This window comes from Procambarus clarkii, chromosome 16, assembly GCF_040958095.1.
Source record: "Procambarus clarkii isolate CNS0578487 chromosome 16, FALCON_Pclarkii_2.0, whole genome shotgun sequence".
In the NCBI taxonomy this organism is placed as follows: domain Eukaryota; kingdom Metazoa; phylum Arthropoda; class Malacostraca; order Decapoda; family Cambaridae; genus Procambarus; species Procambarus clarkii.
This window is the reverse complement of record NC_091165.1, coordinates 41279852-41299124: the sequence shown is the minus strand read 5'-3', so window position 1 is coordinate 41299124 and position 19273 is coordinate 41279852. Positions and strand designations below refer to the sequence as shown.

Below are 19273 nucleotides of genomic sequence, written 5' to 3'. Positions count from 1 at the left end.
ACTCTCCTTGTCACTGTCATTGTCACTGTCTTGCACTCTCCTCCTTGTGAGTGAATGTCACTCTCTTGCACTCTCCTTGTCACTGGCATTGTCACTGTCTTGCACTCTTCTTGTCACTGTCTTGCGCTCTCCTTGTCACTGGCATTGTCACTGTCATGCACTCTCCTTGTCACTGTCTTGCACTCTCCTTGTCACTGTCATAGTCACTGTCTTGCACTCTCCTTGTCACTGTCATTGTCACTGTCTTGCACTCTTCTTGTCACTGTCATTGTCACTGTCTTGCACTCTTCTTGTCACTGTCATTGTCACTGTCTTGCACTCTCCTTGTCAGTTATTGAATGCTTTTAGATGCTCACTATCATGTGGGTGTTGTGAGTCAGTCATGTGGGTGTTGTGAGTCAGTCATGTGGGTGTTTGTGAGTCAGTCGTGTGGGTGTTGTGAGACAGTTATGTGGGTGTTGTGAGACAGTTATGTGGGTGTTGTGAGTCAGTCATGTGGGTGTTGTGAGTCAGTTATGTGGGTGTTGTAAGTCAGTCATGTGGGTGTTGTGAGTCAGTTATGTGGGTGTTGTGAGTCAGTCATGTGGGTGTTGTGAGTCAGTTATCTGGGTGTTGTGAGACAGTTATGTGGGTGTTGTGAGTCAGTTATGTGGGTGTTGTGAGTCAGTCGTGTGGGTGTTGTGAGTCAGTCGTGTGGGTGTTGTGAGTCAGTTATGTGGGTGTTGTGAGTCAGTTATGTGGGTGTTGTAAGTCAGTCATGTGGGTGTTGTGAGTCAGTTATGTGGGTGTTGTGAGTCAGTCATGTGGGTGTTGTGAGTCAGTCATGTGGGTGTTGTGAGTCAGTCATGTGGGTGTTGTGAGTCACATATGAGTGCTGTGAGTCACATATGTGTATGTGTGTTTGGTAATGATCATGTGTAGTTGCCTAATTGTGATAGCAGTGGTAGAGCTTCGCTCATTTGGTCCCGCCTTTCAACCATCAATCAACTAGAGTTCCTGAGGTAATTAGGATCAATCATATCTTCATACGAAACTCTGGATTGAGTCTGCTTCGAGCAGTTCGCTTCGGTGATTGAGTCGGTTCTAAAAAACAAACTCTTGCAATCTCTCTCTGTGGCTCATTTGGGTGTTCAATTTACGCCTGTGTCCCCTTGTTCGTGTGCCTCCCATTCCAAACAATTTGTCTTTATTTGTCCAATCAATTCTCTTCAGAAGCTTGGATGTAGTAATCAAGTCTCCCCAAATCTTTCCTCGTAAATCATATCACTTTATTTTGGAACTATTTAGGAGGAATACCTTTTTACTTACTTTGTGATTTTATTTGATTTTATTTGATTGATTTTACTTTGTGTATGACCAGATACGACTTTCGTGTTGGAGCTGCATATTGCGGGACTGGTCTGACGTATGTGATGATAGATGGGGTACCCAGCTAAGCCTGGGGTTTCTCGACACCATCCTTCTCTCTCCCCAGAAATCTCCCTTCCCCTCTTCCCCCTCTCTCGCAATTCCCGCCCCCCCCCTCCCCCCCCCGCCCCCCCACGCCCCCCAGCCCCCCCGCCCCCCTCCCCCCCCCGCCCCCCCCCCCACCCCCCCCCCCCCCCCCCCCCCCCCCCCCCCCCCCCCGCCCCCCTCAATTCTCTATGATCTATGTTGCCTCTATCCTTCCCAATTCGAACATTCCTCCTTTATCCCAACTTGCTCACATCTCCTTCCCTTACTTTCCCTTTCTTTCCCTCTCTTTCCCTTCCCCTCTTTCTCTCTCTCTCTCTCACTTCCTCAGAAAATATAATATTAAGACGGACTAAAAAAGTTGAAAACCCCTTTGGAAAATACAACCAAAGGTTTTCAACACAACATCTAACATATAAATTCAGGAAGTGTCACTATAGATGCCGATATTTCTGCAAGGGTGGCACTAGGGCTGACCCCAACTGGCCTATTGCACTCACATGCACCCCATATGTCACTAAAATGTTGAGTAACAGAACTCTAAGCGCCTGGCCTCCAACTTTGGACAGACACACATTCTATTTCATAGATAGAGGAACATAGGCGTACGGTCCTGAATGGTTCCTTATCTGGAGAAGGAACAGTCCATTATGTACACACACACACACACACACACACACACACACACACACACACACACACACACACACACACACACACACACACACACACACACACATATATATATATATATAATATATATGTCGTACCTAGTAGCCAGAATGCACTTCTCGGCCTACTATGCAAGGCCCGATTTGCCTAATAAGCCAAGTTTTCCTGAATTAATATATTTTCTCTAATTTTTTTCTTATGAAACGATAAAGCTACCCATTTCATTATGTATGAGGTCAATTTTTTTTATTGGAGTTAAAATTAACGTAGATATGTGACCAAACCTAACCAACCCTACCTAACTTAACCTAACCTATCTTTATAGGTTAGGTTAGGTTAGGTAGCAGAAAAAGTTAGGTTAGGTTAGGTTAGGTAGGTTAGGTAGTCGAAAAACAATTAATTCATGAAAACTTGGCTTATTAGGCAAATTGGGCCTTGCACTGTAGGCTGAGAAGTGCGTTCTGGCTACTAGGTACGACATATATATATATATATATATATATATATATATATATATATATATATATATATATATATATATATATATATATATATATATATATAATATATATATATATATATATATATATATATATATATATATATATATATATATATATATATATATATATATATATATATATATATGCGAACAAGCCTGAAAGATTATGCCCAAGATTACCATCCGAGTGCCGGTGGGGAAGTGGTTTAAATAGCTTCGGCTATCACTTCCTTATGTCCGGTCGTGATGGTCAAGCGGATTAAGGCGTCCTGTACATACCAGTTGCATTGCTCCTGGCAGTATGGGTTCGAGTCACTTCTGGGGTGAGTCACTTCTGGGATGAGTGAGGCTATGGGTCCCCACATTGGCACCAGAGGTGGTACCCTCACAAATGTTATATATATATATATATATATGTCGTACCTAATAGCCAGAACGCACTTCTCAGCCTACTATGCAAGGCCCGATTTGCCTAATAAGCCAAGTTTTCATGAATTAATGTTTTTTTCGACTACCCAACCTACCTAACCTAACCTAACCTACCTTTTTCGGCAACCTAACCCAACCTAACCTATGAAGATAGGTTAGGTTAGGTTAGGTAGGGTTGGTTAGGTTCGGTCATATATCTACGTTAATTTTAACTACAATAAAAAAAATTGACCTCATACATAATGAAATGGGTAGCTTTATCATTTCATAAGAAAAAAATTAGAAAAAATATATTAATTCAGGAAAACTTGGCTTATTAGGCAAATCGGGCCTTGAATAGTAGGCCAAAAAGTGAGTTCTGGCTACTAGGTACGACATATATATATATATATATATATATATATATATATATATATATATATATATATATATATATATATATATATTATAATATATATATTATAATATATATATATATATATATATATATATATATATATATATATATATATATATATATATATATATATATATATATAACATTTGTGAGGGTACCACCTCTGGTGCCAATGTGGGGACCCATAGCCTCGGAGAAGAAAATAAAAAGTATTCAGAGGAGACCTTGTGGTTTCTCACTGAGCACTAATATTATCTTCTCCTACCACCCCCATTCTTTTGTATGTACACATATATATTTGCTTTATTTGAACTTTGTTACAAAAAAGGAGTTACATATAGGGTACAAAGATGGTTATCATAGGTTGTCGTGTTCCTCCAGCTCCTCAGATGGCGGGCAGGAACCCTGGATGCAGTGCGCATTTAAGAGTCCCAACATCAGAGTCATTATATAACACAACTGGTGGAGGAAGGTTGGGTGTGCAGGACTAGACCTCTCTCACTCCTCTGTAGTTACTGATAGGTTAGTACACTGCCGCCACTACCACCACCACTACCACCACAACCACAACCATCATCACCACCACCACCACAACCACAACCGTCAACACCACCACCACCACCACAACCGTCAACACCACCGCCACCACCACAACCGTCAACACCACCACCACCACCACCACAACCACAACCGTCAACACCACCACCACCACAACCACAACCGTCAACACCACCACCACCACCACCACAACCACAACCGCCAACACCACCACCACCACCACCACAACCACAACCGTCAACACCACCACCACCACAACCACAACCGTCAACACCACCACCACCACCACAACCGTCAACACCACCACCACCACCACAACCGTCAACACCACCACCACCACCACCACAACCACAACCGTCAACACCACCACCACCACAACCACAACCGTCAACACCACAACCACAACCGTCAACACCACCACCACCACCACCAATAAAGGGAACACTGAATGAATAATGAATTAAAATGGGCGTCTGTGATGCCGGTCTGGTGCCTGGCCATCCCCCTGGAGGTCAGAGGTCATGACCTCTCTCTCTCTCTCTCTCTCTCTCTCTCTCTCTCTCTCTCTCTCTCTCTCTCTCTCTCTCTCTCTCTCTCTCTCTCTCTCTCTCTCTCTCTCTCTCTCTCTCTCTCTTCCACGTGCTTTAGAAATGAAGAACTTTGTTCAATATAATTAATATTTGGTCCAATTATAATATAACTCCGCAATTACGGGATCATTGACGCCGCAATAACGAGGTCACTGGCGCTACAATAACGAGGTCAATGACGCCACAATAGCGAGGTTACTGACGCCACAATAGCGAGGTCACAGGCGCCACAATAACGAGGTCACTGACGCCACAATAACGAGGTCACTGACGCCACAATAGCGAGGTCAATGGCGCCACAGTAACGAGGTCCCTGACGCCACAATAGCGAGGTCACTGACGCCACAATACCGAGGTCACTGAAGCCACAAAAACGAGGTCACTGACGCCACAATAACGAGGTCCCTGACGCCACAATAGCGAGGTCACTGGCACCACAATAACGAGGTCACTACCGCCACAATAGCGAGGTCACTGGCGCCACAATAACGAGGTCACTGGCGCCATAATAGCGAGGTTACTGGCGCCACAATAACGAGGTCACTGGCGCCACAATAACGAGGTCACTGGCGCCACAATAACGAGGTCACTGGCGCCATAATAGCGAGGTTACTGGCGCCACAATAACGAGGTCACTGGCGCCACAATAACGAGGTCACTGGCGCCATAATAGCGAGGTTACTGGCGCCACAATAACGAGGTCACTGGCGCCATAATAGCGAGGTCACTGGCGCCACAATAACGAGGTCACTGGCGCCACAATAACGAAGTCACTGGCGCCATAATAGCGAGGTCACTGGCGCAACAATAACGAGGTCACTGGCGCCATAATAGCGAGGTCACTGGCGCAACAGTAACGAGGTCACTGGCGCCATAATAGCGAGGTCACTGGCGCCACAATAACGAGGTCACTGGCGCCACAATAACGAAGTCACTGGCGCCATAATAGCGAGGTCACTGGCGCAACAATAACGAGGTCACTGGCGCAACAGTAACGAGGTCACTGGCGCCATAATAGCGAGGTTACTGGCGCCACAACAACGTTTAGTGGTCCTCATCAACGAGGGCCAAATGCTCGTTAATCCAGCAACTGGCGGATCATAAATGAAAAACACTTTACAGTCAACTAACTGTTGACAACGTTCTAGTTATTCCGGGCAGCGCTGCTCTAATGTACTGTCAGAGTCCACTTCTTGAAATGTTCCACTCAAGAACTGCAAATATAAATTATAGCTAACAGAGGCTAAACACCTAACAACACCTGTCCTAGGCGTAAGTATTCACATGTTTATACTAAAGAATAAACACCTGCAATAGTGGAGTCGTACGAAATGAACTTTAATGCCATTTTGTGTCCTTGTCACCGCATTATGGGTAGCCATTACCACTGTTGGTGGTCCCCTCCTTCATAACATTATGTTAGGTGAAACAGTGCTGATAGTACTTACAACGCCTGGGCCCATCTGTGGGGTCATGCTGGGTGACCATCAGATGGGTTCTTGAACGCTCTACTCACCTTCTCCAACACACATAATTACCAACAGAAACTAAACTCCTAACATAACCTTACATAGGACTAGTTGTGCAATTTTTTTTAATATGTAAAAATAATATGTATATGAGAAAATAGAGTTTTTCATTACATAGTACGTTCAAATCGAGGAATTTGAATAGTCCAATCCAACTATAGCTAGTCCAACCTCTTGGCTTGGACTAGCCTGAGGTCTATAAATATGGCTTCACCTTCAAGTCACCTTCAAGTCACCTTCAAGTCACCTTCAAGTCACCTTCAAACTTACTCAGGTTGAGGAAACCTTGGGAGCAGTGAGGTCATGTTCCTGGCATTCCAAGATGCACCATACCGGCGTCCTGGGTTCACCTAAGACACGCGTTCGAGCTCCGTCTTGTTGCAAAGATTTTCCCATAGACTCAGGACATTATTGTGATTTATTCCTCTTGTATCAGATTGGTGAGAGCATCTCTCTGAGATGTGCTCAGCATCCCTTGATCTTAACCCCCTCCAACACCATCCTTCTCCACACGTTCCCAGCACCCCTTCTCCTTGCTGCTCCAACACTACCTCCCTCACTCCTCCAACACTCCAACACCTCCAACACGCCCCAATGATGCACCTCCAACACCTAACACGGGAAGAATGTCTTATGATGAGGGAAGTGATATATTACTTGGTTCATCTTGTAGTTACCGAGCTGGCAGCGTTATTGGACTACATGTTCTTGGGGGGATCGAACGAGGGGTCGTGTGTGTGGGTCGTACGAAGGGTCGTACGAAGGGTCGTGTGTGTGGGTCGTGTGTGGGTCGTACGAAGGGTCGTGTGTGAGGGGTCGTGTGTGTGGGTCGTGTGTGAAGGGTCGTGTGTGGGGTCGTATCATATTTATATCATAATCTATGCATCGAATTGTCTTCGACAATTTCCTTATCTAGTCCATTCCACTAATTTACGACTCTTAGAGTGAATAGTTCTATCATCCTTGTGACTCATTTGTGCTTTCAGTCCCTCAGTCTTTCTTCATAGCTCAACCCTCTTATCTTAGGAACGAGTCGTGTTGCATATTTTTGGACCTTTTCTAGTTTTGTTTCATGCTTCTTTAAGTAGGGTTCCATGCCGGGGCAGCATACTCAATAACAGGTCTCACAAAGAATGTATGCAGCGCTCGGATTTTTTGATTGTTGCCGCCGAAGGCGGCTAGTTTATTGTGCACCCCATACTCATCCCGTGAGCGGTAGCGCAAAAGCATTACAGAGGGCACAAAAGGTCTTTATCAGACCTCATCTTAGATTATTACATAAACAATTTCTTCAATCCTTCACACCTTATAGATACAATGTCAGCTAGTTACAGAGAAAGTGCTATTACAAGAGCTACATATTTACAGTAAGTCATCATACATTAATGGTAGGTCTTGTCGTTAATACATAATAGTTTGGCCAATGGGAATATTACAGAGTCATAGGGGAGCTTCTGTTTATTATTAGTCCTCACAATCTCGGAAGGAATCTTTGTCCTAAGTCTCTCTCTTTTTCAGTAAATGGAAGTTGTCTTCCCTTCATATTGTACTGCATTTGAGGTCTTCTTGCTCCGAATGTCTATCCTCATAACCTTACATTTGTTTGAGTTAAAGTTCAGTAGCCATTTATCAGATCATCTCTGGCGATTGTCTAGTTCACCTTGTAATGTATTACAATCCTCCTCTGGTCTGATTCACCTCATTAGCTTAGCATTGTCGGGAAACATAGATAAGAACAAGCTTACTTTCTCTGTAAAATCGTTTAAATTAGGAACGAGATGGGCCCCAGTCACGGCCCTTGAGGTACTCCACTCGTTACCTGTCTCTCCAGTCTGATAGTTGTCCTCTACTAAGACTCCTTGTGAAGAACAAGCAAATCTGGACAATAGAGCGACGGCCTCGCATATGCAGGTCGGCGTTCAATCCCCGACCATCCAAGTGGTTGGGCACCATTCCTTTCTCTCGTCCTACCCTAAGTCCCTATCCTCACGTCCCCTCCAAGTACAACATAGTCATAATAGCCTAGTGATTTCTCCTGGTAATTCCCTTCCCTGTCCTTGTGAGGAACAGAGTCAAATGACTTCTGGCACTCCTGGAAAATGCAGCCTGCCCAGCCCCTCTATCCTGCGTGATCGTTCTCATCTTATCACTGAACTCTATTAAGTTGGTCAAACAAGATTTTCCTTCGCTGAATCCAAATTTATATGTTGTAAATGATAAACGATTCTTGTTTTGATTAGTCTCTCTATTATCTGTCAAGGAGTTTTTGTTAGTGATACAAGTCTGTAGTTCAGTGGCTCCTGTCTGCCCTCTTTCTTGTATATTGTTCCGCCTCTCAACTGTCAATCAACTGATGTAAAAATTCCTGAGCCTACTGGGCTCTATCATATCTACATATAAACTGTGTATGGAGTCAGCCTCCACCACATCACTGCCTAATGCATTTCACCTGTTAACTACTCTGACACTGAAAAAGTTCTTTCTAACGTCCCTGTGGCTCATTTGGGTACTCAGTTTCCACCTGTGTCCCCTTGTTCGCGTCCCACCCGTGTTAAACAGTTTATTTTTATATACCTTGTCAATTCCTCTGAGAATTTTCTAGGTAGTGATCATGTCTCCCCCTACTCTTCTGTCTTCCAGTGTCGTGAGATGCATTTAACGCAGCCTTTCCTCATAACTCATGCCTCTTAGTTCTGGGACTAGTCTAGTGGCATACCTCTGAAATTTTCCCAGCTTCGGCGTGTGCTTGACAAGGTACGGGCTCCATGCTGGGGCCGCATACTCCAGAATTGGTCTTACATGCATGGTAAAGAATGTTCTGAATGATTCCTTACACAGGTTCCTGAACGCTGTTCTGATGTTAGCCAGCCTCGCATACGCCGCAGATGTTATTCTTTTTATGTGCGCTTCAGGAGACAGGTTTGGTGTCAGATCAACTCCTAGATCTTTCTCTCTGTCCGTTTCATGAAGTACTTCATCTTCCATTCTGTATCCAGTGTCTGGCCTCCTGTTTCCACTGCCTAGTTGCATTACCTTACATTTACTTGGGTTGAACTTTAGTAGCCATTTGGTAGACCATTCATTTCGTCTGTCTGGATCATTTTGAAGCCTCATACTATTTTCCTCCGTCTTAATCCTCCTCATAATTTTTGCATCATCAGCAAACAATGAGAGGAATGATTCTATACCCTCTGGGAGATCATTTACATATATCAGAAACAGCATTGGTCCAAGGAATGACCCCTGCGGGACTCCACTTGTAACGTCTCGCTAATCTGAGACCTCACCCCTCACACTGACTCGTTGTCTCCTGCTACTTAGGTACTCCTTTATCCAATAGAGTACCTTCCCTTTCACTCGAGCCTGCATCTCCAGCTTTTTCACTAGCCTCTTGTGTGGTACTGTATCAAAGGCTATCTGGCAATCCAAAAATATGCAGTCTGCCAACCCTTCTCTTTCTTGCCTGATTTTTGTTGCCTGGTCGTAGAATTCAAGTAACCCTGTGAGGCAGGACCTGCTATCCCTGAACCCATGATGATGCTGTGTTACAAAGTTCTTTCGCTCCAGATGTTCCACTAGCTTTCTTCGCACAATCTTCTCCATCAGCTTGCATGGTATGCAGGTTAGGGACACTGGCCTGTAGTTCAGTGCCTCCTGTCTATCCCTTTTCTTGTATATCGGGATTACCTTAGGTGCTTTCCAAATTTCTGGCAGTTTCCCTGTTGCCAGTGATTTCTTATACACTATGGAGAGTGGCAGGCACAGTTCTTCTGCTCCTTCCTTTAGTATCCATGGCGATATTCCATCTGGGCCTATAGCCTTTGTCACCTCGAACTCTAGCAAAAACTTTTTTACTTCCCCATTGGTAATCCCAAACTCTTCTAGTGGTTCCTGGTTAACTATTCCCTTTCTTATCTCTGGAACTTCTCTTTGCTCTAATGTGAAGACCTCCTGGAATTTTTTATTCAGTTCCTCACACATTTCCTTGTCGTTTGTAGTGAATCTGTCTGCCCCTATCCACAGCTCCATTACCTGTTCCCTGAATGTTGTTTTTCTGCTGATGTGGCTGTGCAGCAATTTAGGTTGAGTCCTATCCTTGCTTGCTATGTCGTTTTCATATTGCCCTTCTGCCTCTCTTCTCACCCTGACGTATTCATTCCTGGCTCTCTGGTATCCTTCTCTGCTCTCAGTGTCCTGTTATTTGTGTGTGGGGGAGGGAGAAAAGGAGAGAGAGAGAGAGAGAGAGAGAGAGAGAGAGGGAGAGGTGTGGGGTTGGGATGCTTGACGGGAGAGGTTAGACGAGAGAGGGGGTAGCAATACACCCCAGGAAGGGGGGTGGAGGGGGGTAAGACCCCCAACACATTGGCTGATATTAGATTTTCTTCTTATGATTCCTAATTAAATATGCAAGAATGTTTATAGCTCAAAATGCAAGATCAAACAACCTGTTTCTGTTCGTGAAGAGTAATAGTTTTCTCTTACTAAATAATACGTTGCATACGATTATCTTGATTACTTTAAGGAAGAAGCCATAATTCTGAATTGGTTCCCAAATCTGAAAAAATAACACCAATCTCATATGCAAATTAGCCGGATTGACTGACAACCTTCACTCACTCAGACAACTTTCTATACATGGGCGGTGTCCAGTCCTCGTGGTGACTTGTACTCACTACATGTTTGACCTTTGACCTCTGGGGCACCTGACATAAGATGACCTCTCGTGAAGCACAAAACTAACCTTTTATAGATGGCTGGTCTTCGTCTCGGTAAACTTTTGTTGTCGATTATGAAACATAATCTCGAGGAAGATATTTTGGGAACAGTCTACCTTCAGCGAGTTCTATACATGTCCAAAACGTCTAGAATCTATGATCTAACTTTCTGCGTCATCTTCAACGAATTAAAAATTATCGGTCTTCTATCTTGAGGTTATCTTGAGATGATATCGAGGCTTAGCGTCTTCGCGGCCCGGTCCTCGACCAGGCCTCCTTTTTGTTACACACCCACAGGAAGCAGCCCGTAGCAGCTGTCTAACTCCCAGGTACCTATTTACTGCTAGGTAATAAGGACATCAGGGTGAAAGAAACTCTGCTCATTTGTTTCCGCCTTCACCGGCGATTGAACCCGAAACCTCAAGACTATGAATCTGAAGCGCTGTCCACTCAGCTGTCAGGCCTACATAATAGTCCACTCTTGTACATAAACATTTCCTAAATACACATTTTGAGATGTTTCTCACTACTGCACCGATGGACAATAACATCACAAACACTTGGTAATTTTATCGTAGCAATTCCTAATCAAAAATATACTTTGTAAAGAACCAATGTTAAGTAATTGGTTTGTTAACTACTGTTAATTGTGATTGGTTGAACACTTTCCATGGATGGATTTTTGTTATATTTTTACCTAAGAATTACAGGAACATTTGTATTTTCAAGGTTTGTTTGTATGAGTGTCTCATTTACAGCATGGGAGGTATGGTAATGGGGTTAAAAGTATTCATAAGGCAGGAATTTGACTACTTCCACTAGTGTTAAGTCGTTATCGTGTACGTGATTCATTAACTGTTGTGACTACTTGTGCCTGAGTGATTGAGCTGTAAGCTCTTGGACCCCGCCTTTTGAATCGTCGGCTCTTCAATGTACTGACTCCCGACCTGCATATTTCCTTCTCACACACACACACACACACACACACACACACACACACACACACACACACACACACACACACACACACACACACACACACACACACACACACACACACACACACACACACACACACACACACACACACACACACACACACACACACACACACACATGGAAGACGCTGGAAGACAGAAGAGTTAGGGGGGGAAATGATCACTACATTCAAGATTCTGAAGGGGATTGATAGGGTAGATAAAGACAGTCTATTTAACACAAGGGGAACACGCACAAGGGGACACAGGTGGAAACTGAGTGCCCAAATGAGCCACAGAGATATTAGAAGGAACTTTTTTAGTGTCAGAGTGGTTGACAAATGGAATGCATTAGGGGGTGATGTGGTGGAGGCTGACTCCATAAACAGTTTCAAGTGTAGATATGACAGAGCCCGATAGGCTCAGGAATCTGTACACCTGTTGATTGACGGTTGAGAGGCGGGACCAAAGAGCCAGAGCTCAACCCCCGCAAACACAACTAGGTGAGTACAACTAGGTGAGTACATACACACACACACACACACATACACACACACACACACACACACACACACACACACACACACACACACACACACACACACACACACACACACACACACACAGATCTCCCAGAGGGTATAGATTCGTTCCTCTCAATGTTTGCCGACGATGCAAAAATTATGAGGAGGATTGAAACAGAGGATGATAGTAGGAGGCTACAACATGACCTGGATAGACTGAGTGAATGGTCCAACAAATGGCTGTTGAAGTTCAACCAGAGTAAATGCAAAGTAATGAAACTAGGCAGTGGAAACAGGAGGCCAGGCACAGGATACAGAATAGGAGATGAAGTACTTAATGAAACAGACAGAGAGAAAGATCTAGGAGTTGATATCACACCAAACCTGTCTCCTGAAGCCCACATAAAGAGAATAACATCTGCGGCATATGCGAGGCTGGCTAACATCAGAACGGCGTTCAGGAACCTGTGTAAGGAATCATTCAGAATCTTGTACACCACATATGTAAGACCAATCCTGGAGTATGCGGCCCCAGCATGGAGCCCGTACCTTGTCAAGCACAAGACGAAGCTGGAAAAAGTCCAAAGGTATGCTACTAGACTAGTCCCAGAACTAAGAGGCATGAGTTATGAGGAAAGGCTGCGGGAAATGCACCTTACGACACTGGAAGACAGAAGAGTAAGGGGGGACATGATCACAACCTACAAAATCCTCAGGGGAATCGACCGGGTAAACAAGGATGAACTATTCAACACTGGTGGGACGCGAACAAGGGGACACAGGTGGAAGCTGAGTACCCAAATGAGCCACAGAGACGTTAGAAAGAACTTTTTCAGTGTCAGAGTAGTTAGTAAATGGAATGCATTAGGAAGTGATGTGGTGGAGGCTGACTCCATACACAGTTTCAAATGTAGATATGATAAAGCCCAATAGGCTCAGGAATCTGTACACCAGTTGATTGACGGTTGAGAGGCGGGACCAAAGAGCCAGAGCTCAACCCCCGCAAGCACAATTAGGTGAGTACACACACACACACACACACACACATAGTGTCACACACACACACACACACACACACACACACACACACACACACACACACACACACACACACACACACACACACACACACACACACATAGTGTCAGAGTGGTTGACAAATGGAATGCATTAGGGGGTGATGTGGTGGAGGCTGACTCCATACACAGTTTCAAGTGTAGATGTGACAGAGCCCGATAGGCTCAGGAATCTGTACACCTGTTGATTGACGGTTGAGAGGCGGGACCAAAGAGCCAGAGCTCAACCCCCGCAAACACAACTAGGTGAGTACAACTAGGTGAGTACACACACACACACACACACACACAGGGGGGCCTCGTAGCCTGGTGGATAGCGCGCAGGATTCGTAATTCTGTGGCGCGGGTTCGATTCCCGCACGAGGCAGAAACAAATGGGCACAGTTTCTTTCACCCTGAATGCCCCTGTTACCTAGCAGTAAATAGGTACCTGGGAGTTAGTCAGCTGTCACGGGCTGCTTCCTGGGGTGTGTGTGTGTGTGTGGTGTAGGAAAAAAAAAAAAAAAAAAAGTAGTAGTTAGTAAACAGTTGATTGACAGTTGAGAGGCGGGCCGAAAGAGCAAAGCTCAACCCCCGTAAAAACACAACTAGTAAACACACACACACACACATACATACATCCCCAGGGTAGAGTCCGTAGCAGCTGTATAACTCCCAGGTGCCTATTTACTGCTAGGTGAAGAGGATCATCAGGTGAAAAAAACTCTGCGTATATGTTTCTGCTACGGCCGGAAATCGGACCCGAGGCCGTAGGACTGCTGGTGGGGAGTGTTGTCCGCTGGTGTTGACCGTGCATGGTGCCAGTGTTAGTGACCCTCTTGGATGGTGCCAGTGTTAGTGACCGTCTTGGATGGTGCCAGTGTTAGTGACCGTCTTGGTGGTAATTACGTCAACTACACTGGCATAGTGACCAACCATCACGGCCACACCCTCACAGTATACACCGAGGAGCGGGTACACCACTAGGTATACATGTATACCCTCGCTCAGTGTGCTCTACACAGTCTACTGGTTCTCGCGACGTTCCTCATAGATCATTATAACACCAGACTTTCTATATTGCTAAAAGCTCTCCTCCAGGCCTGAGAGAAACTTTCTCTCCGTCAGTCATATTTTATGGGTCTTCTTCCTCTCACCTTTATTGACTTGGGTAGTTTTTTATTAAAAGTAAAAAATGTAAATTATTATAATTTGGTGATTATTCTGTCCACTTAACACGGCCATAAAGTAGTAGTCAGCATCCTGTAGTCTCAGGAGACTAGAGTGGCGCTCTGATTGTCGGTCTGGAGTGGCCTCTCCAGGGCGCAAAGCCTGAGTAGGTCTGTTGGACATAGGCGCCAGTGGACGTGCCATGGACACACACATGGGGTGACCCAATACCCTCTTATGATGGCCGGCGCTAAGCTAAACAACTTAACAGGTATCAACAACGTTGTCAGCAGATCTGAATACACTCTGCCCTGCGCCCTGCAGCCCTCAGACCTTCAGAGATAGCCCTGGGCAACCGAGCGTCACCACGCGCTCCCTCACACTCTCCAAGCTAGTTCCTGGCCCAGTGTAAAAGATTATATATATATATATATATATATATATATATATATATATATATATATATATATATATATATATATATATATATATATATATATATAATTATAATAAACTAAGGAAAAAACAGTGGACGTTTGGTACTCCAATTCCTGCCCACTACCGAGTAACCTTCGACCATCCCACCGCTGCCACCAGTGTAACACCGGTTGATGTTGTAGAATGATTAGGTTGTTGTTGACCGGGGATGGTCGAAGGTTACTCGGTAGTGGGCAGGAATTGGAGTACCAAACGACCGCTGCAATGGGACAGAGATAACACAGCACATCCACAGCAATGGGACAGAGATAACACAGCACATCCACTGCAATGGGACAGAGATAACACAGCACATCCACAGCAATGGGACAGAGATAACACAGCACATCCACTGCAATGGGACAGAGATAACACAGCACATCCACAGCAATGGAACAGAGATAACACAGCACATCCACAGCAATGGGACAGAGATAACACAGCACATCCACAGCCATGTGACATAGAGAACATAGCACATCTTCTTTACTTGGATGTCCTCTCTGATGGCCTCGTTCCAGAATACTACCGTGATTAATCGGTTTTTGTCTTTGTTGTACTGGCCAATCCGGAAAAACTTTTCTATGCCTTGTTCAGCCCCTTCCATTCCTATCTCCTTTAGTATCCCTGACACTGCTGCTTTGTCCTTAGCCCTCCACTCTACCTGCTTGGAACCTTCTTGTTCTTTAATACCTACCACAACTACAGCTCTTTTCCTTTCCATTAACTGGCGCGTGCATCTAGCTACCTCCCTTGAAGTTACTGCTTTCATTGCAACTTCCTTGACTGTAGACATGGCTTCTGGGCTCTTCCTCAGTATTTCAGCAAAGGTGGCACCCATTGTAGGGCACCCTGTGTATAGGAGGCTGTGTGTTGGGGGCCGTGTGTGTGGGGGCTGTGTGTATGGGGGGGGCTGTGTATGGGGGGGGGGTCTGTGTGTAGGGAAGTCGTGTGCGTGCAGGGGGAGAGGGGCTGTGTACACGGCATCCAAAGAAAAACGACCAAAGCAACTACAATGTCACAGTGAATGACCAAGTTAATACACTCCCCAAACTTGAAGTCATGCAGTGGACTGTATCTCTGGTCACACACAAGCTGCCCTCACCTCGTCCTGTGCAGGTGTCTGGGTGTGAAGGCGTAGCCGTATTGGTTCATGTAATTCAAGTGTGGCGTTGCTGGAGTATTGCCAAACACAGTGTGGGTGTAGCCCGCCCCACGGGGCCCTCAGCCGCCCTCCTCACGCCCTGGTCACACTCTCCAGGGGACCACGTGCGTCCCCTGAGAGGCGTCGTGAACCAGTCTACTACCCACAGCACGGCTCCTGGAATAGAACTTTCCCTTATAAATCAATGAGCCACCTGGCCTTTAACTGCTTAGTTGAACTAGGTCTAAGGTAGAGTGAACGTCTAAGTTATATCCACTAGTTTACTGGAGCCGACTTATCTACATGACACCGCTTCTCATATTCACAGATCTCTCTATACATGAACAAATTCACAAGGGCCGTGACGAGGACTCGAACCTACGTCCGAGAGGATCCCAGACGCTGCCTTAATCGACTAAGCTACGACATGGTCAAAAGAATCAGTCTCTCTACACATACTCACAACCAAATAACAAATGAAGTAACACAAAGCACAAGTCATGGCGGCTAGATGGCACTAAGTACCAATCAGGTAATTACATGGGTACAGTAGTTCACTCAAGACTGGCTGAAGGGTGTGAACATGTTGGGTAGTGACGTTACATGACCAGAGTGACGCGGGGGGGGGGGGGGGGGGGTACAGTAGTTCACTCAAGCCTGGCTGAAGGGTGTGAACATGTTGGGTAGTGACGTTACATGACCAGAGTGACGCGGGGGGGGGGGGTAATGTCTCAGCCTGAGCACCAATAACAAGTCAGTGAACTATCACTCTGTCTTCAGAAAAAACTAAGTCCCAACTGGACTGGCAAATGGCAAAGTCTAAACTCTTATCAAATTAGTCAGAGTTCACTATGACTGGAATTATGACAAAGTGAAGAACTCTGTACTTAAGTTAAAGTCAACAATGACTTAACAAATGGCAGAGTCAATTATCATCTTCAAACATTAGAGTTACAATGACTGGAAAATCTGGCAAAGTCAAGAATCTCATCTCAAAAGTTCAAGTCCACAAACCATGAAATTTAACTCCCTCTGGAGAGAAGACTCAGGACCTAGAGTCCACACTGGCGCCACAATATATCACTGTCCCCTAACAGCTCCAGTACAAATATGTCACCTGCTACACTGTTATACTTTAAGAATCTCGTGATAACACTTTGATATTCGGATCCTCACAAATAATCCTGACAAGAAGTAAACAAATGACAAGAAGTCAATATATATATATATATATATATATATATATATATATATATATATATATATGCGAACAAGCCTGAATGGTCCCCAGGACAATATGCAACTGAAAACTCACACCCCAGAAGTGACTCGAACCCATACTCCCAGAAGCAACGCAACTGGTATGTACAAGACGCCTTAATCCACTTGACCATCACGACCGGACATAATGAGGTGATAGCCGAGGCTATTTGAACCACCCCACCGCCGGCACTCGGATAGTAATCTTGGGCATAGCATTTTACCAAATCACCTCATTCTTTGGGGCACACGTGAGGAACACAAATGCGAACAAAATTGTTCGCATTTGTGTTCCTCACGTGTGCCCCAAAGAATGAGGTGATTTGGTAAAATGCTATGCCCAAGATTACTATCCGAGTGCCGGCGGTGGGGTGGTTCAAATAGCCTCGGCTATCACCTCATTATGTCCGGTCGTGATGGTCAAGTGGATTAAGGCGTCTTGTACATACCAGTTGCGTTGCTTCTGGGAGTATGGGTTCGAGTCACTTCTGGGGTGTGAGTTTTCAGTTATATATATATATATATATATATATATATATATATATATATATATATATATATATATATATATATATATATATATATATATATATATATATATAGATATATATATATATATTAGTATATTTTGGTAGCAGTCTTTCCTGTAGACATATATTATTAAATATGACCGAAAAAGTAAGATTAATAATTCTAACACGAATTTTCTCGATCTTTCGTACGTTTCTTTTCACTGTTGGTGGTAATTCAAAAATCAATTCTCCAAAATTCATTTTTATTTCTAGTCTGACGCGACACTTGAGCGCGTTTCGTAAAACTTATTACATTTTCAAAGACTTTAGCTTACACATACACGACTGAATAGAACTTACTATTTGTAAGTTCTATTCAGTCGTGTATGTGTAAGCTAAAGTCTTTGAAAATGAAATTTTCAAAGACTTTGAATTTTGAATTTTGAACCCCCCCAGGGTTCAAATGTCTTTGAACCCTGGGGGGGGGGGGCAGGGCATCAAATATGCTACCATCACGAGGAAAGAGAACATAGAGTTAGCTACAATACACTACGCTACACTACACTACACTACTCTACACTACTCTACACTACTCTACTCTACACTACACTACACTACACTACACTACACATAACCCCTGGTTTGTGTCTCAGAGAGGGTGCAGGATCCAAGTAAATTCAGTAGAATTTCTGGTTGCATTTCTTTTACCATGTCGTAGCTCTGTTGATTAAGGCAGCGTCTGGGATGCTCTCGGACGCAGGTTCGAATCCTCGTCACTGCCCTTGTGGATTTGTTCATAGAGTTAGCTCTAGCTGCTAAATGGGAAAAAAATTGATGATGACAATCAACTCAGACAAGATCCAAAGTTGGTTGGTTGTCTGGCCTTCACAGCAGAAGACGAGGGCGAGGAACGGATCTGGGAAGAACCTCTACCCTCCACGACCTCCTACACTGTCCTAGGCTGCAGTGTCAACAGCTTGACACTGCTTGACACCTTGACACAACAGCTTGACAGGTTGACTGCAAGCTTGTCAAGAGCCAGAGTCAAAATGTCTCTGGCAAGGGTCTTCAGTGTCAGACAAGCCGCCAACCCACGCCAAGCTCCCCCAGTGTACCACGATCAGTAGATCAGACCTTGAAACTTTATGTACCCCTGGGACCTGACCCCATGTACCCCTGGGACCTGACCCCATGTACCCCTGGGACCTGCCCCCATGTACCCCTGGGACCTGACCCCATGTACCCCTGGGGACCTGACCCCATGTATCTCTGGGACCTGACCCCATGTACCCCTGGGACCTGACCCCATG

At 44.8% G+C, this 19273-nt stretch overlaps 1 protein-coding gene across 1 annotated transcript in view; it reads left to right on the top strand.

Annotated features, from left to right (window-relative positions):
* The window catches only part of LOC138365216 (uncharacterized), a 61291-nt gene that overhangs the window by 40343 nt on the left and 1675 nt on the right, over positions 1-19273 (top strand). The window lies entirely within an intron of this gene.